The sequence below is a fragment of the Budorcas taxicolor genome, chromosome 4, assembly GCF_023091745.1.
Source record: "Budorcas taxicolor isolate Tak-1 chromosome 4, Takin1.1, whole genome shotgun sequence".
In the NCBI taxonomy this organism is placed as follows: domain Eukaryota; kingdom Metazoa; phylum Chordata; class Mammalia; order Artiodactyla; family Bovidae; genus Budorcas; species Budorcas taxicolor.
The window spans coordinates 119863399-119887684 of NC_068913.1; the positions used below are offsets into that span (position 1 = coordinate 119863399).

The 24286-nt window shown below is 43.8% G+C and overlaps 1 protein-coding gene across 1 annotated transcript in view; it reads right to left on the reverse strand.

Moving 5' to 3' along the window:
* LMBR1 (limb development membrane protein 1) overlaps nt 1–24286 on the reverse strand; it is a 130123-nt gene that overhangs the window by 59548 nt on the left and 46289 nt on the right. The window lies entirely within an intron of this gene.

Genomic DNA, 24286 nt, shown 5'->3' on the forward strand with positions numbered 1-24286 from the left:
GCTTTGAAGAAAGTACCCAAAAAATTCTTTAAAAAAACATTTTGCAGAGCCATTTTAAACAATTCATTACTTTCCTAACACTTTCCACCACGAGAGTAGATTAACGAATTTTTATTTGTGATTCTAATCAAGGGATTATAAGGCTAATTAAGGCATACTGCCCAGCAGTTCTGTGAACACCCAACTTGGTGAGAGCACAAAGTGCCATCTACTGGAGAAGGCAGGAATCCCGCCGGCTCCCCACAGCCTCCAGCGCCCTCTTGCGGCCGGATGAAGGCCTCTTCACGGTGACCCAGCCTCAGAAACCTTGGGGACAGACGGTATCAATATTTATATCAATTAAAGATCACTCCTTTGTCCACATTAGATTGAATTTTTCACTAAACCCACCAGGATGGAATATAATAAAGAATCACTGTGTGCAATTTTAAATGTATAAAACAAATTCTGACCTCAGGGCCAAACAAGAGGCCAACTCAAATTTGAAACCTAGGGGACTGGGCAAAAAAGAATCCTTTCTCATATTCTTAGGAAGCCACCAGATGACTGGGTCTGCACTTAAATGCAGATATTCATATTGTTCTTTCATACTGTAACATAACAAAATTGTAAGTATATCCATGCTTCTCAAATCACATAATATTTCCTTTCATATTAAAAAGTCTAAAGATATGAGCTATATATATATATATAATCTAAAATATGGACTTATTTCCATTTTGCTCTAAATGTTACTTTCTAATTTCTGATTTACAGAAACAGGTTGCTCCGCAAATTCAGTAAGAAAGGAAATGTTCTAAAGCCACGGCCAAGCGTTCACAGCCTGAAGTGATGACTCAGACTTACCTCACCACAGCGTGGCCCCTCGTAGGTGAGAACATATCTGGTAAAGAATCCGCCTGCAATGCGGGAGACCTGGGTTCAATCTCCAGGTTGGGAATTCTCTGACGAAGGGAAAGGCTACCCACTCCAGTAGTCTGGCCTGGAGAATTCCATGGACTGTATAGTCCACGGGGTTGCAAAGAGTTGGACATGACTGAGCGACTTTCACTTCACTTCACTTCTTTAAAGTTAAGAGTCAGCGCCCCTTACGTGCTCAAGGCAAGGGAGGCTGGTGAACCGGAGTGATGGCAACCTGCACCTGGCTTAACACATTAGCTTTCACAGTAGCTATGACTCAAGTGAGAGGAAACAAGAACAGTCACAAAACAAACTACTAAAAGACACACTTCTACTTTTCTGAAGAACTCTCTGAACCCACACTTCACAACCTTCAAACCACTGAGGATACCAAAACACGACCACTACCTTTTAGCACTGATTTCTTTCTCCCCCTCTTCCTCTAAGCAAGAATTTTTTAATTACACCTTAAATATGATCTGAAAGTCTATAAATAAAACAGATTAAAAGAGTAGGCTCTGGAGTGTATTTATTACAATCTCAGCTTCATCTCTTCCTGCCTCTGAAGTGAAGTGAAGTTGCTCAGTCGTGTCCGACTCTCTGCGACCCCATGGACTGTAGCCAACCGGGCTCCTCTGTCTATGGGATTCTCCAGGCAAGAATACTGGAGTGGGTTGCCATTTCCTACTCCAGGGGAACTTTCTGACCCAGGGATCGAACTCGGGTCTCCCGCATTGTAGGCAGACGCTTTACCGTCTGAGCCACAAGGGAAGCCGCTGCAGCCCACATCCTGCCAGCCTCCAACTAGCCCACAGGAGCACCTGAGCTCACAGAACACGTCACACGTGTCTGAAGTGTCATCATACATGAGCTAAAGAGCAGTGTTACTCAGAACTATGAGACTTGATGTCCAAAAACAGGGCATTTTACTACAATAATATGTTACAATCATACCCAGCAATTACAATAATGTAACAGCACGTTACAGTGAGTGCTATAATGATAATAAATTTGGGGAACCAGTCACCAGTAAGACTTACAGACTTCTGACATTTTGGTAAGAACTGGTGGTGATTTAGTCGCTCAGTCGTGTCTAACTTGCGACCCCGTGGACTGTAGCCCACCAGGCTCCTCTGCCCATGGGATTTCCCAGCCAAGAACACTGGGGTGGGCGCCATTCCCTTCTCTAGGAGACCTTCCCGACCCAGGGATCCAATCAGAGTCTCCTGAACCTCCTGCACCTGGCAGGTGGGTCCTTTCAGCAGCTGAGCCACCGGGGAAGCCCACGGGAAGAACTGCTTCTTAGCAACTCAACCTGCTCTCATCACATCTGTTCCTGTGTTGGAGGCGATGCTCCGTGGTTCTCTCCCACGTCTGAGCATCTCACCAGCAGAGGTGGGCAGTTCTCATTCTGCACCATCTTTTCAAGGATATCTGCACAGCGAACGGCCTGGGAAGACACAGACACCGTCTCTGCAGCAGAGGCACGTCTGCCTCCTTTACAGCGTCAGAGACGAGGTCGCCCCACAGAGCAGAAGCCAGGCAGGTGTGCTGCAGGGTCCCCTCGGCGCAGGGCTCCGCGGCTGCGACATGAGCCCTCCGCGGGAACAGCTCCCGCAGGGCCGCGTCACCCCCGTGGGGCCCGGGGCCTGGGGAGCTGGCAGGAAGAGCGGGCTGCTACACTTGCAGGCTGAGGCATGAAGGCCCCTGCGTCAGACCAGGAGTCTGTGTCTGCAGCCAGTGTCTGTGAAGCTGGCCAACGAACCTATCGCCTTGGAGGTACCGTAATGTCTCAGATCCCGGCAGTTTCAGACAGCTTTGGGCAGCTTTCTGGGAGGAACGGACAAGGGCCCACACGTTTGGGTTCAGGGCCAGGATCGAGCCGTGAACCCTCTCACCCAGGCCTCAGACAGGCAGAAGTAAGGGGCCCCCACCCTGGCCCAGCAGCTGGCGCACAAGGGGGCTGACCCCTGGCCCGTACAGCTCCTTCTCCCCCGAGCGGAGCAGGAAGGGGTCTTCTCGTGACCCGGTAAGAGCAAGCCCTGCCAGGCCGGCTGACAGGAGCGTCCTGCACGTGCCACGGCTACAGGGAGCTACTTTTCTGTACGCTTGGTGCCCGGTCATATTTTTCCAACATTTCTAGAGTGGATGTGTATGACTTAAGATACAGGAGAACAGACTAATGTTCTCTTTAATTTTCAATATTTTCTTAAAATAATAAATGTCCAAGAGTCTGGAACACGAAAGAATAACTTTTTAAAAATATCCAAGTTTGGTTTATGAGACAGACAGTAAACAGGCTTGTTAAGAGCCCCAACCCGAGTAGCAGACCGCTGAGCTCAACTCCTGTTTCCATGCCTGGCCCACTGTGTGACCTCGGCCTAGCGCCTAAAGCCCGCTGTGCCTCAGCTTCCTGCCTGCAGCATGAGTTTGCTAAAGACGCCCCTGCCTCACAGATGGCTATCCGGACCACAGGCGTGGACGTGTGCGGCGTGCAGAGCGCAGTCTGGTGTCATGCCTCACACTGCTGCCTCTGCGTCTGGAATCTCCAAGACTTGGGAACTCACCTATCACTCGTGCTTCTCGATCCAATGGAGACCACCCTTCAGTGCCAGCATGCTCCTCTTTTCCTGTCTACCATGTACAGCCTAGAAGAAACCAGACTGACTCCCTTGCTGTGAACACCCAGCTCAGCAGAGCTTCTGAGCGCATCCCCAGCCGCCCAAGGGCCCGAGGAGCTCACACCGAGCCCTGTCTCCATTCTGTGGCTGCCCACGCATCTAACCGGACCCCTCATCTCTCGGGCCCGGGGCAGCTGCCCCCTCAGTCCAGGACCTCCTCGTCTCCTGCGATCTCTCCACCCTCTAACCTAGCTCTGGGTCTTCCTCCTCATCCTCCCCCGTCCTCTGAGCCTCCCAAGCCCTCCAACCAGTCTTGCTCTCACTGGTCTAAACCCCACAGAAAACTAGCACCTTTAAGTGAGAATTCAGTATCAGTAATGTTCTAGTATTCCTGGCCCCTTTAACTTCCACCAGTTCGATTCCACCTGGAAGCTACAGCGTCGTTCAAGAAATTTACAGAATCAAGAGAAACTTTGACGCTACCCTTCACAGTGGGACTCCAATGTCATCCGGCAACCCTCATGGTGATCTGTAGCTACTGATTCCCTCAGACACATGCAAACGTCTTCTTGGCCTTGGTCCTAGCCTCACGCCCTGTGTCCTCCCGTGACAGCTGACCTTACTGACCCTTAGGGAGAGCCAGCTGGCGACCTGCACGGCCCTCAGCTCCCCACCCCTTGGCCTTCGCTGCTGTCTCCATCCCTATGTCTTCCATTCTGTAAAGAGAAGTATCTCAGACCCTTTCCTCTGATGGCCCAGTCTTCAGTGTTCAGCCTTTCACAAGCGGTATCAGGGCTTCTCAAACACTGACATGCGCAGATTTACTGAGGGGCTTGTCAATCTCTGCATACCAGCCCCTGTGGCTCCTCGGCCCATACTTGTGAAGGTGCTCCCCCAGACAGACTGCTCCCTTCTCTCCTGGAGGATCTTGCCTCCTCACGTGGCCAACAAACCTCAAGTTTATACCTTTAGTCCAAATCACACCACAGAGGCCAAGGTCCATAATCTTAACCACCACCTCACCTTAGACACCTCACAGCAACTTTCAACTGAACCCGAAAATCAAACTCATCACTTTATCCCCTAACCCTGCTCCTACTCAGTGTCACATGCCTCAATAAACGGCACCGCTATCCACTTTGCTGTTTTTGCCAGACACTCTGGAAACATCTGTATCACCTCCTTCCTGCTGCACCCTACCCCACCCCTCCCCAACACACACACACACACACACACACACACACACACACACACACACTTGATTCTTCCGTGTCACTTCCTTCCTGCTGCACCCCACCCCTCCCCAACACACACACTCGATTCTTCCGTGTCACTTCCTTCCTGCTGCACCCCACCCCACCCCAACACACACACACTCACACTCGATTCTTCCGTGTCACTTCCTTCCTGCTGCACCCCACCCCACCCCAACACACACACACTCACACTCGATTTTCCCATGTCACTTCCTTCCTGCTACACCCCACCCCACCCCAACACACACACACACACACACACACACACACACTCGATTCTTCCATGTCACTTCCTTCCTGCTGCACCCCAACCCACCCCAACACACACACACACACACACACACACACACACACACACACACACTCGATTCTCCCGTGTCACTTCCTTCCTCCTGCGCCCCACCCCACCCCAACACACACACACACATATCTGGACGCCGGGCCAGTCCAGCACCAACTCCTTTCGATTCCTCCGTGTAATTACAGCTCAAATTCATCCACCTCTTTCCACTGCCACAGCATCTGTCTGGATGACACCCAGCCTCCTAGCCACACCCACACTCCTGTCTCTCCCTGACCTGCCGCCTATCTCGCATGGGAGTGGGTATCATCTCAGAATGCAAATCTGATCACTCTGCGCGTACTCACAGCTTGCTAGCCTGGGAAACAGATGCATTACCGTGACAACAGACAGCAAGGCCCGAGCCTCCTCAGCGCCACTCTCCACCTGAGGGCCTGCGCAGGCACGTCCCTGAAGCTGGGCCTCGCTCCTCCTTCTGCTGTTTAAAGAGTATGCAAGATAACTAGCGATACACACGAACAGTTCATGGCTAGCCAGCACGGCACAGCACTGCCCGACACCTCTCTCTGTGGTCGCGGAGGCGCGCTGCTCCACACCAGCCACCGCATGTGCACAGAGCACCAGAACAGCAGAATGCAGCTCTGGGGACTGGAGAGCTGGTGTTTAACTTTAGTGAAGTTTAGTTACCTTAGATTCATATAGCCGCACATGGCTACTGGTTACCACACAGGTCAGAGAGACTGCTGGCGGCCTGCTTCTGACAGAGTCTCATGTTTAGCGCACTCTGTACTCTCAAGTACTTTCTGGCCATTTTCCTAAATTTAGCCTTGATATAAAATTCTCTGGACAAATCTCTCTGTGATTAACAACTATATGTGAAAGTTCTTCTTAAATGAAATAAGCTGTATCATTCCAAGAGGATGCTTTATCTATTATAAATTTATGAATAAAATCAAGAAGAAACATCTGAAATGTACACTCACATGCTTAAGCAGCCAAATAAGAAACATTTAACCAGATAAACCTCTGCATTCAAAGCACATGCACTCTTCAAAAATTCACTTCAAACTGATCACCGTTTCTTCTGAAAGCAACAACTCATAAAAAGGAATTTTTCTCATTCTCAGTTATTAATCTAAGTTTTTAAAAAGAGTGAATCAAGAATTTCAGAAAAGGCTGCCACAGAGCAAATCACTGCAATTACAGAGTATGGTTATACTTGTTTATGAAACACTGAAGATGACTGACGTCATCAGAAGTAACTGTCACACTGACCCGATCCACTGTGAGGCGAGGATGCCTGTTTTCCTTTTGTTAATTCTATTCCCTTTTCATGATTAAATGGGACAAAATCAGCCCAATATGAAATCAATTAAGTATCACATTTATGAGCTTTAGCAAAACCAACAGAAAAGCATACCAAATCTGTTCATTAAATGCAATGTGGCAGATTTTCCACCTTCAACAAAATCAGAAGAGAGAAAGGGTGAAGGGACTATAAATAATCAGACTTCATTTGTTCATTTAGCATCGACTGGCTCATGTCTCAAAAATACACAAACTGTTATCATTGCCTTTCTTTAGAACACTAAAATAGTGCAAAGCCTAAAGAGTACAGGCTTTGTGGCATGTAGTGTGGAGTTTTTTAAACTTTTGTGTGTGGCTCTGTTTACAAAGAAATGAAAAGCATTGTGAGAGCTTTTATCACTACCATTAATCACCAGCAAGACAGCATATAAGCAAAAAACTAGGCCTACTGCTCATCTTTCCATTAGGAGTCAGAATCAGGGGCTCGGACGCCCCCAGGGGAAGGTCCCTATCAACTTCATTCTTGCATAAGCTGAGCTAAAAGACGTGCCAGATGTCAGCATAAGGGACTGAAGCATCCTGCAATCGACAAAGTGGCAGACACTGTCAGAGCGGAAGCAGGCTCCCACTGTTCATCCTAGAAACTAAGAAACGTCTCCAAAACATGAGATCACAGGACTACTCACCATCAACAGTGACACTTGCTCACAGAATTCTGAATGTTGTACCATGCCATATAGTACTAGGATTTCATGAACTTTATAACATCTTTATAAACACTTGTCTAACCCAGCCCCAAAAAACATAAACCTCAGTTACCTTAATAAAACACCATCCCTTTTATTGAAATCATAGTATAATAAGCACTCAGTGTATTAGTAAAAAAAATAAAATAAAACTTCAAAACAAACTACTTTCTTTCTGCCAAGGAAACATTGTTTTTAAGAAAAGTAAGCTATATACTTAATTACTTTAGTTTCATACCAGTTTTATTCTGGAAATTACAATTATCTCAACATTTAACAGTTTAAATTAGATTAAATAGGCTAGTAAAGACTAAACACCAAATTTTGGTGCTGGTCAACTACACATTAGATGCTCTGCACTGAGCATCAGTGAAGTGAAAAACACAATGTATTTACAAAAGCTCTGCTAGTAAACTGGCATGTTTCTATGGTGATGAACATTTAAACAAGACTCTGCATGAACATCTTGACCTCTTGGAAGGTATGTAAACACCACTTCATATACTATGTCTCCACCCAACAGAAAAGCCTGGGAAAATTTCTACATTCACAGAACATTTAAAATAAATATCAAGCCATTGTTTCCATTTAACAAAAAGGGTCTCTAAGTAACATTAAGATAAGGTTTGCTCAGCATGACATCAAGACAGCACCAAGCATACACGCAGTCGTCTGGATAAGATCGATAGAAGTACTAATAAAGAACAGAAAATAAAGGCAGGTATTCATTATTTTCAACCATGAAAAAACTACAAACAAGCATCCCTAGAGAGTCAAACATGTCCCCCTTTGCTCCCAAGTAATCATTAAAAGGAGAGACAAAAAGAGTTTTGGTCCCAAGTCAGAGAAAATAGCTTTATGGAAAGCACTGTTAAAACTCTGGAGTGAAATGCTTTTTAATGTTAATATTTTCTGCAGTTTATTATATATACACATATTTATTTAATATAGTCATACAGTAGGAAAATTGAAAATGCTAAGACTCAAGGTATTGAGACTTGACAAAAAGGAAGCATTTTAGGGTAAGTTAAAATAATAACACCAACAACTGCCAGTTCATTGAACTAAGTTGTTCACTAGATTTAAATTAATGGGCAGAAATTCTCAGGATTTTAAACAAACAAAATCCTCCAGATTGCAAGTAAAATAAATAGATACAGTGAATTTCCAACATGTAAATGAAAGAACTGAATTGTAAAAAGACTGCAGGGACTTTCCATCAAAATGTTTAAATATAACTCTAAATTGGGGAAAAAAACATTTCTCAGTACACTTGATCACATCAAAATAAACTAACGGTTGGCCAGTAACGATCTTTTCTAATACTAACTCTGTTCTAATAATTCTTTAGTAAAACTTGACGGAAAAGGAAAGAAGGGAACTTTTTGCAAAGCTCCTACTATGTAGTTGCTTTATATGTAATCACTGAATATTCAAAATAAAGGCAAATGTATTATAAATGAGAAAGCTCACACCCAAGAAACAAAATAATCAGCCTATGGTCACTCTGGTCAAGGCCTGTCAGAACTCTTTAATTCAGGTCTGTCAGCTTTTGAAGCCTGTGCTTTCTACCCTCAACAGAAGACAGAAATAAGACCTAAAAGACAAACTGACATGGAAAGATAAGATAGGGGGAGAAGGCTTAAAACACACTAACAGTTTTAGGCAACCTATAATTTTAGTAAAGAAACTAAAGCAAAATACACAAAAACTTCTTTTACTAGAATACCAATTTTTCAATTCCATTTCATGCTGAGTAAATGCTCAGTCCTTTAACAGAACATTGTAGCCATTACCTTACTAGTCCTTTCATAAAACACCCAGGCACAAGTTTCAATACAAACAAACTGAAAGAAGGATCATTAGGTTTACCATTATATTACATTAGTACAGTAAAATGTATAAGATGCTAAAGGACACACTATAATATGAAAGCAATTCCACGTGATAATTCAGGTAACAGTGTCCTATGGCTTTTGTGGCAGAAAGGATACTTACACAAAAAGCACCAGGAATTCCCAGAAACCACAGAAAGCTACCCTTAGGGCACTGAACTAGGACTTACAAACTAGAGAGAAGTCAAGGCCTGGCTTCGAAGCTTCAAAGGACAGGCTGGCTCTCTTAATGCCAGTGATGACTAAGTTGAAGGCAGTGCTCACTGAGCATCTGAAAGTCCTAGGCCCTTGAGAATGACGCTTAACCTCTCTGCCCGTGCTCTGTGAATGGACAAAGCCTGGGTGACAGCACACCTGTCGGCAACATGCTTTACTGAGCGTTTTAAGCCACTGCTGAGACCTACTGCTCAGATCGAAGTGAAAGTGAAGTCAGTCAGTCGTGTCCAGCTCTTTGCAATCCCGTGGACTGTAGCCTACCAGGCTCCTCCGTCCATGGGATTCTTCAGGCAAGAATACTAGAGTGGGTTGCCACTTCCTTCTCCAGGGGATCTTCCCGACCCAGGGATGGAACCTGGGTCTCCCACATTGCAGGCAGACGCTTTACCCTCTGAGCCACCAGGGAGGACTCCTTTAAAGAATCACTGCTCACTGACAACATGCCTGGTCACCTAAGAGCTCCAGGTGAGATGTACAAAGAGATTCCAGCTGTTTTCATGCCTGCGAACACGACATCCATCCTGCAGCCCACGGGTCAGGGAGTAATTGTGACTTTCAACCCTTGTTATTTAAGAAATACACTCTGTAAAGCTTTGGCTGCCATAGACAATGACTCCTCTGATGACCTGGGCAAAAGCTATTTGAAAATCCTCTGGAAAGGACTCACCATTCTAAATGCCATTAAGAACACTGGGAAGAGGTCAAAACACCAATATTAACAGGAAACTGGAAGAGGCTGGTTCTGACCTTCACGGATGGCTCTGAGGGGCTCAAGGCGTTAGTGGAGGAAGCAAGGGCAGATGTGGTGGAGACAGCAAGAGAGCCAGAACCAGCAGTGGGGGTAAGGATGTGACTGAATTAGCGCGGCCTCACGGTTAATTTTCACAGAAAAGCACTGCCTCTTAGGCACGAGCACAGAAAATGGTTTCTTGAGATGGAATCCACTCCTGGTGAAGACACTGTGAAGACTGCTGAGATGACAGCAAGCGATTCAGAGAGTCACACAAACCTAGGTAAGGAGGCAGCAGCAAGGTCTGCGAGGCCTGAGTCCAGTTCTGGAATAAGCTCTACTATGGGTCAAATGGCATCGAACAGCATTCATGCTGCAGAGAAAGGAAGAGTCAATTAAGGTGGCAACCATGGCCAACTTATTTTAAGAAACTGCCACAGCCACCCTCCTTCGGCAACGTCCCCCTGATCAGCAGCCAGCATCAAGGCAAGACCCTCCAGCAGCAAAGATGTGACTCACTAAAGACTCAGACGATGATTAGCATCTTTTTAGCAAAGAGGTGTTTTTAAATTAAAATACGTACACTCAGACACAATGCTATTGCGCATGTAATAGGCTGCAGTATGGTGTTATCATAGCTTTCATATGTACTGGGAAGCCAGAAACTCATGTGGCTCGCTTTCCTGCAACAGTTATTCTCTTGTGGTGGTCTGGAAACAAATCCACAGTATCTCCGAGGCTGTCAATCTGTACATGGTGTAGGTATGTCTATTAAATACCTTCGGATATCCACCCAACCTAAAGGAACATCACCACAACCACTGTGCACCTGTGTAGCCCTCTGAACCATACACACCTGCAGCACCAGCCTGGTAAACCCCCATCTGAGCTGCTGTGCTCATCATTTACTTTTTTTGGAAAGGCAGAGAAACCGGAGATCACAGTGCCACAACATCCACCGGATCACAGGAAAAGCAAGAGAATCCTAGAGAAGCATCACTTCCGCTTCACAGACCACACCAAAGCCTCTGACTGCGTGGATCACAACAGACTGTGGAAAATTATTAAAGAGATGGGAATACCACCCCACTGTACCTGCCTCCTGCGAAACCTGCAGGTCAAGAAGCAACAGTTAGAACCAGACATGGAACAATGGACTGGTTCCAAACTGGAAAAGGAGTACGTCAAGGCTGCTTATTTATATAACTGATATGAAGAGTACATCATGCAAAATACCGGGCTGGAGGAAGCACAAGCTGGAATCAAGACTGCTGGGAGAAATATCAATAACCTCAGATATGCAGATGACACCACCCTTACGGCAGAAAGTGAAGAGGAACTAAGGGGCCGCTTGATGAAAGTGAAAGCAAAGAGTCAAAAAGCTGGCTTAAAGCTCAACATTCAGAAAACAAAGTCATGGCTTCTGGTCCCATCACTTCATAGCAAATAGATGGGGAAACAATGGAAACAGTGACAAGACTTTATTTTCTTGGGCTCCAAAATCACTGCAGATGGTGACTACAGCCATGAAATTAAAAGACGCTTACTCCTTGGAAGAAAAGCTATGATCAACCTAGACGGCATACTAAAAAGCAGAGACATTATTCTGCCGACAAAGGTTCGCATACTCAAAGCTACGGTTTCTCCAGTGGCCATGTATGGATGTGACAGCGGGACTATAAAGAAAGCTGAGCACCGAAGAATTGATGCTTCTGGACTGCGGTGCTAGAGAAGACTCTGGAGAGGCCCCTGGACTGCAAGGAGATCAAGCCAGTCAATCCTTAAGGAAATCTGTCCTGAATCTTCATTGGAGGGAACGATGCTGAAGTTGAAACTCCACTTTGGCCATCTGATGCGAAGAGCTGACTCTTTTGAAAAGACCCTGATGCTGGGGAAGATTGAGGGCAGGAGGAGAAGGGGATGAGAGGATGAGATGGTTGGATGGCATCAACGACTCACTGGACGTGAGTGTGAGTAAGCTCTGGGAGATGGTGGACAGGGAAGCCTTGGCGTGCTGCAGTCCATGGGGCTGCAAAGAGTCAGACACAACTGAGCAACTGAACAACAATGTGTAACATAAAGTTTACCATTTTAACCATTTTTAAGCGTACAGCTCTGTGACATTGAGTACACTCACAGAGTCATGCAACCATCACCACCGCCCACCTCCAGAGCTTCTTATATGCTCAAGCTCTGCACTCATTCAACACTCTCTCTCCATCGGGCCCCAGCCCACCCTCCATCTACTTCACGTCTGTGTGAATCTGACCACACTAGGCTGCTCAGGTAAGTGAGATCCTAACAGTATTTGTCTTGTTGTATCTGACTGTATTTCACTCAGCATAATGCTCTCAAGGTTTATCTGTGTTGTAGCATGTCAGAATCTCCTTCCTTATTAAAGCTAATAATATTCCACTGAATGCACAAACCACAATTTATCTATTAATCCACTGATGGATACTGGGGCTGTTTCCAAGTTTGGTTGTCCATTATAAAAAGCCCTTCCATGAAAATGGTGTATATATTTATCTGTGGAGTCCTTGCTTTCAATTCTTTTGTGTACATACCCAAACCTGGAATATCTGGATCATATTATAATCATATTTTTAATTTTTTAAACAACCACTATACTATTTTCCACAGTGGCTATTATCATTTTATAGTCTGACTGACAGTGTACAGGAGTTTCAGTTCCTCAATATCCTCACCAATACTTGTTAGTTTTTTTTTTTTTTTTCCTAGTAGCCAAATGGGTGTGGAGAAGGATCTCCCTGTGGTTTTGATTTCCATCCCCACTCCAGTACTCTTGCCTGGGAAATCCCATGGGCGGAGGAGCCTGGTAGGCTGCAGTCTATGGGGTCATGAAGAGTCGGACACGACTGAGCGACTTCCCCTTCTCTTTTCCCTTTCATGCACTGGAGAAGGAAATGGCAACCCACTCCAGTGTTCTTGCCTGGAGAATCCCAGGGACGGGGGAACCTGGTGGGCTGCTGTCTATGGGGTCGCACAGAGTCGGACACGACTGAAGTGACTTAGCAGCAGCAGCAGCAACGCCTAGTGATATCAGGGTCTTCTCCTGTGCTTACTGGCCACTTGTACGTCTTCTTCAAAGCAGTGTCTATTTAAGTCTTTTGTTCCTTTTTAAGGATCTGATAGAGTAAGATCCATCACTGTGTTCTTCAAAATTGTTTTGGCTCTTCTTGGTTCTCTGCCTTCCATAGAATTATACTATCTCCTTGTCACGTGCTATAAGATAACCTTAAAATTTTTAGCAGAGTTGTATTGACTCTAAAAAAACCTGAAAACTGGTATTGTTATCATATAAAGAAATTCATAAACATAAAAAAGCTACCCATTTACCTAGGTCTTTAACATCTTTCAACATGATTTCTTCTTTCCATATATTATTTCAGTAAGTTTTAAAAAATCATTTGTTGGGTTTATTTCAATATACCTTAGTTGTCTTGCTATATAAAAGATATCTGTAACCAGATTTTCTGTTTGTTGTTTTTATTGATTTTTCTGTATTAATGCTACATCCAGCTTCCTTGCTAAATTTTCTTATTTGATTTATAATTTATCTTTAGATTCTACAAGATTTTTCAAAAGACAACGTCATCTGTTAATCAAGGCTGTTTCGTTTGTTCCTTTCAGTTCTCCCTTTTCTGGCCTGACTGTGGCTGGTAAAGAACTCTCCCACAGCGCTGTCTGTCACTAGAAATAAAAGCGCTCAAGATGGCTCTGACTAGAAAGCGACTGCTTCTAACGCCTGACTACTCAGAAGTGCCCGCCGCGGGCTCAGGGCAGACGCCCACGCAGCGGCAGTGCTCCCTCAGCTCTTGGTCTGCTTTCTAACCGCGATGGTCACCCGTTTCACGGATGTGCTCTGTCTCTTCTGAGGTGCTCACTTGAGTCTTTTCTCTCATTTACTCTCCTAATAGGAATTACAGTCATAGACTTTCCAGTGTTAAACCAACCTTGATAGCTGAAATAATTTGTTTGAATGATGATCTTTTGCGTGCATGGTTGGATTCAGCTTACTATTTCCTGATTCATAAGAATTCATGAATAAGAACGGCTATAATGTTCCTTTCTCATACTAACCGTGTCTGCTTTCAGCATCAAGATCATACTAGTTCCATAGAATACAACTGTGCGTGTTCCATCTTCAGATCGCTGGACAAATTTGATGCAACTGCAGTTATCCATCTTTTAAAGTCTGTAGAAACATCCTGGAAACTGTCTCAACTTTTTTTTTTATCAGAATGACTTAACATAACTTTCATTTCTGGCAATACTGGGAACAAGGCATCTTAATTCCCTCTGCCAAGACAAGTCTAAACTGCTACATCAAATCTTTTCAAATCTCTCTGAAATCTTCTTTTTGTCTATTAACTCTGAGCAGTACATCGAATTTGGTACCTCTCACAGTGTTGACTTTTCCCAGTTGTCTGGTCACCTTCTGAGTCCCTGCTCGTGTTTAACACACAAACCTCTTGTCCTGCTGCTTCTTCCTCTACCACCTCCTGCCTCTGGTGACGCTGGGTCTGAGAGTGACTGGGTGGGGCCTCTCAGGACCCTGTGTCCTGGCGGGCCTGTAAGCGTTTACCGGACGATCAGCCCCCAGGACCACGGGCTCTGTGTAAGTGTTCCTGGAGCTTGCTGGCGGCAGCTCCGCTCTGAGCACCTGGCCCTTCCTGTTCTTCACATCCTTCAGCACATGGTTTTAATTTCTGTTAAAACCAGGTTTAAGAAGAATTTGAGGAACACACATACTTGGATATCCAGAAATATTAAAATCAACCTGCTAACAGATGCAAAACTGGATAATACCCTGTGGGACAATGAAATGGAATGCTGGGTGCTATCTTTTGTACAGGGAAGAAATCACTTACAGTCTCTATCAGACAAATTAATTTGCATCGGGCTCAGTTTCCTCCAGCTTCACTCTAAGCCTAAGGAGATGAAGCACAGCCAGGTCAACAGAACGCGAGCCAAGGGGCACACCCCTGAGGGTCGCACAGTCCCCAGCACCCACTGGCAACACCCAGGGCCGCCTCCATCCATTTCCAAGTCTTGGACAATTTTCCCTGGCACTAGAAAATTTATGTACACAAAATAATTTATTAAAATAAAGGCATAAAATATATGTACACACTAATTATGATTACACAATAATCCAAGTACAAATGTTGAAAGGTAATTTGGAATGATATAAAATACAACATGGGGTTAATTGACTTTCTCTAAACTTGTTTAAATTATAATTAAAATATTAATGAAAAACTGACAGAAGTCAAGATATACAGGAGAATCAGCCAAAATCATCAACCTTGTGAATATGCTTCATGCAAGCAAGTAAGAACCAGGAAAATGAAACGTTAAAGATCCTGGAATACAGACACATTTAGGAAAGGTTTACATACATTTGCAGAAATCATCTTGGAATCCTGAGAAGGAATTTCTAAACACTAGATTGGAAAAGATCTTCTTTAAGCAACTTTAAGGTCACGAGGTCCTAAAGGTCCTAAAGGAAATCAACCCTGAATGTTCAGTGGAAGGACTGATGCTGAAGCTCCAATACTTTGGTCACCTGATGTGAAGAGCCAACTCATTTGAAAAGACCCTGACACTGCGAAAGATTGAAGGCAGGAGGAGAAGGGGACGACAGAGGATGAGATGGTTAGATGGCATCACCGACTCAATGGACTTGAGTTTGAGCCAAGCTCCAGGAGTTGGTGATGGACAGGGAAGCCCGGCGTGCTGCAGTCCATGGGGTCGCAGAGAGCAACTGAGCAACTGAACAACAAGGTCATGAGAGGCCAAAACAGCTACAAAGCTAAAGAGGAGAGGCCAAAAGAAAAGACTGTGCCACACACTTGCTGATGGAATCAGAGCCAAGCCAAGCAGAGACCACAGAGACTCCGAGGTCTGGAAAAATGAACAAAGAATGCCCCCAAATTAACAAATCGCTGAGTTTCACACGAAGGGTCCGTAAAGCTAACAGGTAGAGAGACAGAGGAATCAGGGACATCAATTCAAGCTGACAGTTAACAAACACTTCTTGCCACAGGAAACAGGGAAAACATGTGATCAATAAATGACCGATCGGTTGCACTGTCCCCGCAGCAGCCATAGCACCTAGCATACAAAAAGTGGTCAGCAGGAATTGACTGAATGAGCTAGCAATGCCAGAAGACACTGCCACCCACAGAGCAGCAGCGCTGAGAAAACACTGAACGACAGAAAGCAAATGGGATCAAGTCTACAGAGAAATGTCCGGGGGGGGGATTACTAAAAGATAGAATGAAAATAAGAAGAGAATAGTGATTCCAGGTAATGCAAGCTGCAAAAAGTCCAAAAATATGTGTAGTCATAAGATTTAAATATTAATATTAAAAATAATAGGTAATAGTAATATTACTGTGTACATTTCTTTAGAATAACTGAGTTACAGAAAAATTTATTTAGCTTCACGCTTTTTAATTACCTCACAAAATTAACTACAGATAGATTTAAATATTAGATCTTCGTAAAAACTCCCAGAAAAGATAGCTAAAATAGAATCGACTATATTACTCATCCTTGGCTTTGAAGGAATAATAACACTTTAATAACTTAAACCAATATCAAATTACTAAGAAAATGTAAGTTTAAAACGGAAAAAAGCGAGGCTAAAATGAAATCAGGTTTTGTTGGCCTAGTTGTATGTTTGTTGTCAAGTAGTAAAGAATCTGCCTGACAAAGAAGGAAAGGCAGGAGACGTGGGCTCCATCCCCTGCATCAGAAAGACGCCCTGGAGGAGGGCACGGCGACCCACTCCAGAACTCTTGCCTGGAGAATCCCATGGAGAGAGGAGACTGGCGGGCTACTGCCCATGGGGTCACAAAGAGTCAGACATGACTGCGCACATATACACACACTACCTGAGTTTCTCATACAGTTAACTGAAAGGCAGTATCCCTTGTTATTAATAGGACCAGCTCAAAAGTTTCTAAGTTTTACGAATCTTAAAGTACATTAAATAAACTTTCTAATGTTTTAGAAACCAACATTAATTATATATTTATAAACACTTAAAATTAAAATTTAATTAAACATTATGCTAAACTGATATTATACATCAGGCTGGGTGATAAAATGATACATCAGTTCAGTTCAGTTGCTCAGTCATGTCCGACTCTGCAACCACATAGACGGCAGCACGCAAGGCTCCCCTATCCATCACCAACTCCCAGAGCTTGCTCAAACTGATGTCCATCAAGTCGGTGACACCATCCAATCATCTCATCCTCTGTCATCCCCTTTTCCTCCCGCCTTCAATCTTTTCCAGCATCAGGGTCTTTTCCAATGAATCAGTTCATTGCATCAGATGACCAAAGTATTGGAGCCTCAGCATCAGTCCTTTCAATGAATATTCAGGACTGATTTCCTTTAGGATTAACTGGTTTGATCTCCATGCAGTCCAAGGGACTCTCAAGAGTCTTCTTCAACACCACAGTCCAAAAGCATCACTTCTTTGGCACTTAGCTTTCTTTATGGTCCAACTCTCACAGCCATACATGACGACTATAAAAATCATAGCTTTGACTAGACGGGCCTTTTTCGGTGATGTCTCTGCTTTTTAATCTGCTGTCTAGGTTTGTCACAGCTTTTCTTCAAAGAAGCAAGCATCTTTTAATTTCATGGCTGCAGTCACCATCTGCAGTGATTTTGAAGCCCAAGAAAATAAAGTCTGTCACTGTTTCCATTGTTTCCCCATGCTTTTGAACTGTGGTGTTGGAGAAGACTCTTGAGAGTCCCTTGGACTGCAAGGAGATCCAACCAGTCCATTCTGAAGGAGAGCAGCCCTGGGATTTCTTTGGAAGGAATGATGCTAAAGCTGAAACTCCAGTACTCTGGCCACCTCATGCAAAGAGTTGACTCATTGGAAAAGACTGTGATGCTGGGAGGGATTGGGGGCAGGAGAAGGGGACAACAGAGGACGAGATGGCTGGATGGCATCACGGACTCCATGGACGTCAATGTGAGTGAACTCTGGGAGTCGGTGATGGACAGGGAGGCCTGGTGTGCTGCGATTCATGGGGTTGCAAAGAGTCGGACACGACTGAGTGACTGAACTGAACTGATGGGACCAGATGCCATGATCTTAGTTTTTCAATAGCTGATAATTGATCAAACGTTGAAAATTATACACAACACTTGGAAAAAACTGTTAGGCTAATTTCTTGGCTTGGTGTCCCTCAACAATAACAGGGAGTAATATCAAACCCCAACTCCTGTGAGGTAGAGGCCTGTGGACTCTCAGGGGACTTCTGCTCAGAGCTAAGGCTGACAGACATTCCCTTTGAGAGAGAGAGATAGAGGGAGGGAGGGAGGGAGGGAGGGAGAGGGAAAGAGAGAGAGAGAGAGAGAGAGAGAGAGAGAGAGAGAGTGTGTGTGTGTGTGTGTCTCTGTGTGTGTGTGTGTGAAACAAGTCTGCCCTTTTGCTGAGGGCTTTCAGTGGGGCTTGTTTCAACTCCCAGCCTGAATGTCCTGGACCACCTGTAACTACCTCCCTCCCCTGACAGGATATCACTTTTTCAGTTACCACTTAAGTTTCCTTGTACCTGTTTGATTTTAGCCCTTGGAGATTTTACGGAGGTGAGTTACAGACACAGTATTCTTTAAAAGCAACGCTAGCAGGCAGTGCGGAAGCTACTTCGTGGCAGAATGAAACTGGAAGCAGAAAACACGGACAGTGGCTTAAATAATCCAAGTAAACAATGATGAAGCTTGAACTAAGGCAATAACAGAAAGAGCTAAGAATCTTGTTCAGGAGACTAAACGTGTATTTTAAAGTTATATAATGCAGGTTTTTATCACAACATAAGGTACTTCATTAAATCTCTTCTGAAAAAATCAGAAATATCATTTAATTCTAGGCCTTTAAGAAAGAAGCAAAAATCATTAAGAGATAAGATTTTCTGGTACTTCAAAAAGGATTTTTTTTTAAATTTAAGTCTTCCACAAGTCTTTTTAAAACCAGACTGCTTAAAATTTAATACTTGTTAATTAACAAGAGAAACATTAATATCAAGTAATCCCAGTAAAATATCAAAGTAAAAAAGCATTTAAATCCAATATTATAAAAACTTAAAATTTCTTCGTGTTTCAAGAAAGATGGCAAGAAATGTTTCCTTTAAATTGACCATTTCAGTACATTTAATTCTTTTTCTGCTGTTGATGTATGCTTATTTTTTTGTTTTTGCCTACTCATCTTATTTTTAATGACTAAAAGAACATACATTTTATGTATTTTTAAACAGTTCAACTGCTTTCAAAGTCAATCAGTCTGTAATAACAGTAAGAGCTTGTCTTTCTAGATGAGAATTTCTTTTCCTTACCAGAAAGTGTGCAAATCAGTAAATTTTCTAGTGGAACTATTAGTGACTTCAGTTTTAAAGAAAAGTAGATATACTACAACCTAAAAGATTACTTCATGTCAAAATTATCAAACAATCCTATTGCTCTGGATGTGTCTGAACACACAACTTTTATTCTGGTACAAATGGGCCAAATAAACAGGCTGTAAAGTGATGGTATCGGGTCCCAGCTGTACACGGTGCACATTTCATAGGAATCACAAGATTTCACTGTGGCAGGCTAAATAAATGACTTTACAGACAAGTAAACTGTTGCTCAGTCGTGTCTGACTCTTTGCAACCCCATGGACTGCAGCCAGCCAGGCTCCTCTCTCTGTGGAATTCTCCAGGCAAGAATCCTGGAGTGAGCTGCCATGCCCTCTCCTCCAGGGGATCTTCCTGACCCAGGGATGGAACCCAGGTCTCCTGCACCGCAGGCAGGTTCTTTATCACCTGAGCCACCAGGGAAGCCCAAATAAATGTGAGTTTAAGTGCCCAAAACCAGAAGATTCTAGCAACCCTAACTAGCCGCTGGGCGAGCTCTCGTCCTACAGACCTGATTATGTAAGATGCTCTCTAGTCAGCATTGAACCTGGCATTTAACTTTACTTTCAAACAAAATTCACTACAACCAAGGGTAGCCAGTTTTCAACTTTCCCAAAAAAGTTTTAGAAGAGAGACTCTAATTGATGATAATGATTATTCCTATAAAACTTTTATGTATATCAGAAGTATTAGGGCCAGTTTAATTAAAAGTATAATTAGTTTAAAATCTGAACCTGGTGATTTTTTATTTCCTCCTTACCTAAACTTCTCAATTAACAGATTATGAGACATTCGTTGGTGATTTAATTATCATATAAAATAAAGTTTAACATTCAGTTACCTATTAAATATAATACCTTTTTTTATGACCTACACTGTTACAAGATAAAAACACTTCTATTTCAAAAAGTAAATAAAGCTGTGCTGGTTGACGCCACTGTAACTTCTTACATCATTTGCTATCACATGTGAAGCAACCCCACACAAACCTTCCTGATGCCTCATCACTGACTTGCTCACAGCTGGTGCCTCGAAGCCTCTGATGACGATGGCACTTCCATCTGCACCTCGGTGCTTTACACTCGGGTTAGGTGAGGCACCCGGAGGGCGAGGCCAGACTGCAGTCCACTGCACAGATGGAGGCACTAAGCAGCGAGCCTGGACGCTGAGGTCGGCAAGGAAGACTCGGGGGCTGCGGCCGGGTCTTCTGGATGCCAGCTCATGGTGCTGCCACCGTGCTACCAGGCAAAGAAAGGGAAAATCCCGCCACGGCAAAATCTCTCCCCTTCCGATAACCGGAAAGTGTCGCATTATCACAAAGTGTGCAGGGACTGAGCGATGTGCTCTAAAAGCACCGCTGCTCTTTCACAGCAGCTGATACCACCACTGACATCATGACCTAGTTGCCTCCATCATGCAAGTGTACCAGGAAGAGTGATGAAATTAACACCATTCCATTAGCTAAATGATTTTTAATTCAAAATCGTTTTAAACTCAAATAAGTTTTAAATAAAATAAATGCAACCTTTTCTTCAAAATAATACTTTTATACGTCTTCCTCTGAGACCCTGCATGTCAAGCTCCAATGTCTGAAGTGCTGTTTATGTTGTTATAACCACACCTTTCACAGCAGAGTCACGATGCCAAAAGGAGCCTTGTACATAACACTGCCAGAGCCCAGTGTTCTGAAAATAATCAGTGTTATCCATATTGTTTCCACAGAAAAAATCAGACCCTCAGCTGAAGGAAGGTAGAGGAATTCTTTTAATAAATTACTGAATGATTTTCTTTTCTTGAAGGTGCTGGGAAAATCAAATTAACACATAACAATAGCTAGTGAGATATGACTCCATTTTCTGTAATAAACACCAAGATCAAAACGAGACCCAAGGTAAATTTCCTTGAAAGGGCCCCAGCAGGAGCTTCCCCGTTTGCATGTGATTTCCTCTCACCCACAAAAAACAGGCCAAATATGCGCATGTGCCGCTAACACTAAGCAGTACTTCCTCAATCACTCATTCCCAGCAATTTATGGATGATCAGTGGCAAAAACGAGCAAAAATAATGAAAGAATGCAACAGGCTTCCTACTCATTTCTGTGTCTTTTTAAGATGGAGGCCTGATACAAATTAGCCACTGGGGGGAAAAGTCATCTGGTCATAAACTACAGTACAAGGCCCCTTTTATGTAAGTTTTGCCAAAAGGGACACAAACCAGGACGACTTCAAACTGTGACACAGGATAGGAGCATATTAAAGTGATGTCTGCTGCTCCTCCACTATGCTGTCACGGTGCGCAGCTTTATAGGCCTTGCAAGCGCTGGCACCCAGCTCTTCGCTTCCACCTGGCCAGCCTAATTAATTAGGAAAGGAAGTTACCTCAGATTTTGTCCTTTCTGCTTTTATTATCAAGCACTTTGTTTGAAGTTGGAGGAGTTAACCTCTTAATCCTGCAGACCGTGTGCTATGTTCTGGACATTTGGGGATGTCTGGATGGCTTCGGTAATTGGTCAGGATGTTGCTGTCACTTATGTTAAATTTTATGCCACAACTTCAAATCAAAGATGGGCATTAACGTGAGGCACAGTATAAAGTTACTCCCAGAAACATCTTTGGTTCATGAAACAATCTGTCATCGAAGAGATTTTTTTTTTTACTTTCATTATGTTGTTAAATTTTTTTCCTCATGACACTTTATTTTCTTTATGACATTTTAATTCAAAGTAAGATGTTAAGATACAATATGAAACAAACATATTCCTAACTCCCATTTAAACTCTGGCTAGAGACCACAAAGAGTCAGACACGACTGAGCGACTGAACTGAACTGAACTGAGAGAGCAGACTGGTTGATTATGCAATCAAAAAACATCTTCTGACATCATCTGAAATAATCCAGAGGTCCCTCCGAGGCAGCGCGGGGAGAAAGAGTTACACAGGTGACCTGAGTATGACAGCAACAGGCGCGCGGTCAGCCCCAAGACCCTCACACTCTGGTACATGGCTGAGCGGACAAGACAAAAGCTGTGGGAAAACATCTCCACCACAAAACAAAGACAGAACCCCAGACACCACCTCTTCATCAGAGCTGAGACACAAGATGCAAGCAGAGGACAGGCTCGAGTACACGTGAGCACAGGTAAGGCTCACTGCAGCATAGACAGGTGACCGCGGAATAATCTAAACACACATGAGCACAAGTAAGGCTCACTACAAGACAGATAGGTGACCGCGAAATAACCTCAGCTAACTACTAACAGAATTCCAAGGTAAAAGTTACCTTCTTACAAAAACAAAACAAAAAAACCTGCTTTATCAAAACCACTTATATTCTCCTACCCTTGAGAATTATATAGAAGGGAAATAGCTAGGAGATGGGCCCAATAAAAAAGAAACAAAGGCCAAAGCCAGGAGAGAGAAGAAAGGAGATTTAAGGCCCTTAAAAGGACATGGTCAATCCCCCAGGCCTAAAATGTCCTGTTTGAATTAACATAGTGGTTTAATTAAAAACTAAGTAGAGAATTCTGCTTAATTTGATTCTCAATTCGAGCTCTGCATCCGCCATGGCCAGTGGCCAATTTCCGCATCTCGGCACGATATGCAAGGGGCTGCTTTAAAATCGACTGCCCAGGGGAATCAATGGGAGTTTGGTGGGGCCATGTGCCATTCAGGGGCTCCGCCAGACTTTGACGCAGTAAAACAGCACCAGGAGGGAGGCCAAAGGGAAAAAAAGGAAATTTCACTTAACCATATTACAAGTTTGTCATTACTCAAATTATTGTGCTGAATCTACCAATTACGGTGCTTTCTAAAGCTCTCCTCAAGGTCGCCTTGGAAGTAGATGTGTCAAACGTAACCAATGAACAAAGCGCTTTAAAGGGACCCATGTCAAAATGTCAGCAGCCCACCCCCTGCATCAGAGCAGTGGAGTTCCTCACTGTGGTACAGCCTATGGCAACACCACCTGTGGAAAGCACTGGAGATGCTACCAAACACTGTTCAGAATCTGTGCAGTAGATACAAGTGGTCGTATATAATGGGACGGCACAGTGCTGCAAGCACAAAGACGCCTAACACATTAGACTGAAACAGACAATGCTAACAACAACCCCTGAAACTTCCCTGTGACTGGAAAAGGTAAACATTGTGAATGACATTCCATGATTACTCAGACTTTGAAGCTCTCTAAACATTCCTAATAAGGTCTAGATGACATTCTTTTTTAATTTTACTGAAATATGTTTGATTTACAATGTTGTGTTAATTTCTGCTATATACCAAAGTGACGCAGTTATACATATATGTATTCTTTTTCAAATTCCTCTCCTTAGGTTTATCACAGAATATTGAATATGGCTGGAGGGACTCTTAGGCAGTTTTGATTCTGCTTCAGTACATGCCATTTCAAAATGGGAAAAATAATGTGGAATCATAAAATTGTCTAATAATACGTGAATAATTAAGAGCCGACTGCTGTATTTCTTTGCTTCCCAAATATCTATGCATGTAACACTGATGTGTTCTAGAGTACTCAACAGTCAAACGCACGAAGCTCTAAGATAGTGACACAATACCTAACGTTTACGGAGTTCAACCCTGGGTTATGTGTTTCACGTGGACAACCACTTCTCATTCAGTCTTCCAAACGGAACGGTGAGGTAACTATCATTACTAGACCCACTCCACAGAAAGAAAACCTGAGGTGTAGGTGATGCCGCCAGCCCAGGCAGCCGGACACTAAAGACAGACTCTCCCCCATAGTCCTGCAGCCTCTCCTCCACAGCCCCGCCACCAGCACTAAGAGAACTATCCTGCCTCTTCTCCTCCAAGCCGCAACCCTCCTTCCTTCAGCAGCGTTTATTAAA